Genomic DNA, 4,899 nt, shown 5'->3' with positions numbered 1-4,899 from the left:
ACCAGCCCATTGCATACATCTGCTGGGGGTGCTTTTTTGCCTCCCCCCGTTTTGGCCTATGGGGAAAAGCCAAGGGGGGAAACTCCAGAGTCATGCCGACCTCCTGGAACCCCAGCTCGGCCTGGAGCTACTGGTTTGCCCCCTTCCAGGTTCTCAGGACATGCATCGACACTCGGCTCAGCCCCGGCAGCCGCAGCACCCGCCGGCCCGGCCAGCCCGGTCCGCCACCCCTGGCCAGCGCCTGGAGCGTTTGGACTTTGTCGTTTTTTCTCAAAGACCCATCTCTGCCAACTGCCGTGGGCTTCAGCGGGGGCTGCTCCCCGCCTCCTGGGTGTCCTGCCCGGGCACATCGGAGGGTCAGCCTGGGTCTTGAGCTACTGCTGGTAGGTGCGCTTTGGGGGCCCTCGGCAGCCGCCCAGGCCCACCCCTGCAGCCAGCACACGGCTGCCAGCAGCCACCACACAGCTGCCAACAGCCCGCTCTCCGTCACCCTCCAGCCCCTTCTGCATACATCTGCCGGGGGTGCTTTTTTGACTTCCCCCCTTTTGGCCTATGGGGAAAAGCTAAGGGGAAAACCTCCAGAGTCAGGCCGACCTCCTGGAACTCCCACCCGGCCTGGAGCCACAGGTTTGTCCCCTTCCCGGTTCTCAGGACATGCATTGACACCCAGACCTTCCCCGGCAGCCGCAGCTCCCGCCGGCCCGGCCAGCCGGGTCCGCCCCCCTGGCCAGCGCCTGGAGCGTTTGGACTTTGTCGTTTTTTTCAAAGACTCATCTCTGCCAACTGCCGTGGGCTTCAGCGGGGGCTGCTCCCCGCCTCCTGGGTGTCCTGCCCGGGCACATCGGAGGCTCAGGCAATGTCTTGAGCCACCGCTGGCAGGTGCACTCAGGGGGCCCTCCGCAGCCGCCCAGGCCCACCCCTGCAGCCAGCACACGGCTGCCAGCAGCCACCACACAGCTGCCAACAGCCCGCTCTCCGTCACCCCCCAGCCCAACTCTGCATACATCTGGCGGGGGTGCTTTTTTGACTTCCCCCCTTTTGGCCTATGGGGAAAAGCCAGGGGGGAAACCTCCAGAGTCAGGCCGACCTCCTGGAACTCCAACCCGGCCTGGAGCCACAGGTTTGTCCCCTTCCCGGTTCTCAGGACAAGCATAGACACTCGGCTCAGCCCCGGCCGCCGCAGCCCCCGCCGGCCCGGCCAGCCCGGTCCGCACCCCTGGCCAGCGCCTGGAGCGTTTGGACTTTGTCGTTTTTTTCTCCAAGAGTCGCCTCTGGCACATGCCATGGACTTCAGCAGGGGCTGCTCCCCGCCCCCTGGGTGTCCTGCCCGGGCACATCGGAGGCTCAGCCTGGGTCTTCAGCCCCTACTGGTAGGTGCACTCAGGGGGCCCTCCGCAGCCGCCCGGGGCCCACCCCTGCAGCCAGCACACGGCTGCCAGCAGCCACCACACAGCTGCCAACAGCCCACTATCCATCACCCACCAGCCCCTCTGCATACATCTGCTGGTGGTGCTTTTTTGACTTCCCCCCTTTTGGCCTATGGGGAAATGCCAAGGGGAAAACCTCCAGAGTCATGCCGACCTCCTGGAACTCCAGCCCGGCCTCGAGCCACCGGTTTGTCCCCTTCCCGGTTCTCAGGACATGCATAGGCACTCGGCTCAGCCCCGGCAGCCGCAGCTCCCGCCGGCCAGGCCAGCCACGTCCGCCCCCCTGGCCGGCTCGCCTGGAGCGTTTGGACTTTGTCGTTTTTTTCTCCAAGACTCGCCTCTGCCAACTGCCAAGGACTTCAGCGGGGGCTGCTCCCCGCCTCCTGGGTGTCCTGCCCGGGCACATCGGAGGCTCAGCCTGGGTCATCAGCCCCTACTGGTAGGTGCACTCAGGGGGCCCTCCGCAGCCGCCCGGGGCCCACCCCTGCAGCCAGCACACGGCTGCCAGCAGCCACCACACAGCTGCCAACAGCCCGCTTTCCGTCACCCTCCAGCCCCTTCTGCATACATCTGCCGGGGGTGCTTTTTTGACTTCCCCCCTTTTGGCATATGGGGAAAAGCTAAGGGGAAAACCTCCAGAGTCAGGCCGACCTCCTGGAACTCCCACCCGGCCTGGAGACACAGGTGTGTCCCCTTCCCGGTTCTCACGACATGCATCGACACTCGGCTCAGCCCCGGCAGCCGCAGCTCCCGCCGGCCCGGCCAGCCCGGTCCGCCACCCTGCCCGGCGCCTGGAGCGTTTGGACTTTGTCGTTTTTTCTCCAAGGCTCGCCTCTGCCAACTGCCCTGGGCTTCAGCGGGGGCTGCTCCCCGCCTCCTGGGGGTCCTGCCCGGGCACATCGGAGTCTCAGGCAATGTCTTGAGCCACCGCTGGTAGCTGCACTCAGGGGGCCCTCCGCAGCCGCCCAGGCCCACCCCTGCAGCCAGCACACGGCTGCCAGCAGCCACCACGCAGCTGCCAACAGCCCGCTCTCCGTCACCCCCCAGCCCCTCCTGCATACATCTGCCGGGGGTGCTTTTTTGACTTCCCCCCTTTTGGCCTATGGGGAAATGCTAAGGGGAAAACCTCCAGAGTCAGGCCGACCTCCTGGAACTCCAACCCGGCCTGGAGCCACCGGTTTGTCCCCTTCCCGGTTCTCACGACATGCATTGACACTCGGCTCAGCCCCGGCCGCCGCAGCCCCCGCCGGCCCGGCCAGCCCGGTCCGCACCCCTGGCCGGCACGCCTGGAGCGTTTGGACTTTGTCGTTTTTTTCAAAGACTCATCTCTGCCAACTGCCGTGGGCTTCAGCGGGGGCTGCTCCCCGCCTCCCGGGTGTCCTGCCCGGGCACATCGGAGGCTCAGGCAATGTCTTGAGCCACCGCTGGTAGCTGCGCTTTGGGGGCCCTCGGCAGCCGCCCAGGCCCACCCCTGCAGCCAGCACACGGCTGCCAGCAGCCACCACACAGCTGCCAACAGCCCGCTCTCCGTCACCCCCCAGCCCCTCCTGCATACATCTGCTGGGGGTGCTTTTTTGACTTCCCCCCTTTTGGCCTATGGGGAAATGCCAGGGGGAAAACCTCCAGAGTCAGGCCGACCTCCTGGAACTCCAACCCGGCCTGGAGCCACAGGTCTGTCCCCATCCCGGTTCTCAGGACATGCATAGACAGTCGGCTCAGCCCCAGCAGCCGCAGCCCCCTCCGGCCCGGCCAGCCCGGTCCGCACCCCTGGCCAGCGCCTGGAGCGTTTGGACTTTGTCGTTTTTTTCAAAGACTCATCTCTGCCAACTGCCGTGGGCTTCAGCGGGGGTGTCTGCTCCCCGCCTCCTGGGTGTCCTGCCCGGGCACATCGGAGGGTCAGCCTGGGTCTTGAGCCCCTACTGGTAGGTGCACTCTGAAGGCGCCCTCCGCAGCCGCCCAGGCCCACCCCTGCAGCCACCACACAGCTGCCAACAGCCCGCTCCCCGTCAACCCCCAGCCCCTCCGCATACATCTGCTGGGGGTGCTTTTTTGACTTCCCCCGTTTTGGCCTATGGGGAAATGCTAAGGGGAAAACCTCCAGAGTCAGGCCGACCTCCTGGAACTCCAACCCGGCCTCGAGCCACCGGTTTGTCCCCTTCCCGGTTCTCACGACATGCATCGACACTCGGCTCAGCCCCGGCAGCCGCAGCCCCCGCCGGCCCGGCCAGCCGGGGTCAACCGCCCTGGCCGGCGCCGGAGCGTTTGGACTTTGTCATTTTTTCTCCAAGACTCGATTCTGGCACATGCCATGGACTTCAGCGGGGGCTGTTCCCCGCCTCCCGGGTGTCCTGCCCGGGCACATCGGAGGCTCAGGCAATGTCTTCAACCACCGCTGGCAGGTGCACTCAGGGGGCCCTCCGCAGCCGCCCAGGCCCACCCCTGCAGCCAGCACACGGCTGCCAGCAGCCACCACGCAGCTGCCAACAGCCCGCTCTCCGTCACCCCCCAGCCCCTTCTGCATACATCTGCTGGGGGTGCTTTTTTGACTTCCCCCCTTTTGGCCTATGGGGAAATGCTAAGGGGAAAACCTCCAGAGTCAGGCCGACCTCCTGGAACTCCAGCCCGGCCTCGAGCCACCGGTTTGTCCCCTTCCCGGTTCTCAGGACATGCATAGGCACTCGGCTCAGCCCCGGCAGCCGCAGCTCCCGCCGGCCCCGGCCAGCCCGGTCCGCACCCCTGGCCAGCGCCTGGAGCGTTTGGACTTTGTCATTTTTTTCTCAAAGACCCATCTCTGCCAACTGCCGTGGGCTTCAGCGGGGGCTGCTGCCCGCCTCCTGGGTGTCCAGCCCGGGCACATCGGAGGCTCAGCCTGGGTCTTGAGCCCCTACTGGTAGGTGCACTCTGAAGGGGCCCTCCGCAGACGCCCAGGCCCACCCCTGCAGCCAGCACACGGCTGCCAGCAGCCACCACACAGCTGCCAACAGCCCGCTCTCCGTCACCCCCCAGCCCAACTCTGCATACATCTGCTGGGGGTGCTTTTTTGACTTCCCCCCTTTTGGCCTATGGGGAAATGCTAAGGGGAAAACCTCCAGAGTCAGGCCGACCTCCTGGAACTCCAGCCCGGCCTCGAGCCACCGGTCTGTCCCCTTCCCGGTTCTCAGGACATGCATAGGCACTCGGCTCAGCCCCGGCAGCCGCAGCTCCCGCCGGCCCGGCCACCCGGGTCCGCACCCCTGGCCGGCACGCCTGGAGCGTTTGGACTTTGTCGTTTTTTCTCCAAGACTCGCCTCTGCCAACTGCCATGGACTTCAGCGGGGGCTGCTCCCCGCCTCCTGGGTGTCCTGCCCGGGCACATCGGAGGCTCAGCCTGGGTGTCGAGCCCCCTACTGGTAGGTGCACTACGGGGGCCCTCGGCAGCCGCCCAGGCCCACCCCTGCAGCCAGCACACGGCTGCCAGCAGCCACCACACAGC

This window comes from Eleutherodactylus coqui, unplaced genomic scaffold (genome assembly GCF_035609145.1).
Source record: "Eleutherodactylus coqui strain aEleCoq1 unplaced genomic scaffold, aEleCoq1.hap1 HAP1_SCAFFOLD_465, whole genome shotgun sequence".
Taxonomy (NCBI): Eukaryota; Metazoa; Chordata; class Amphibia; order Anura; family Eleutherodactylidae; genus Eleutherodactylus; species Eleutherodactylus coqui.
Note: the sequence above shows the minus strand (reverse complement) of the source record.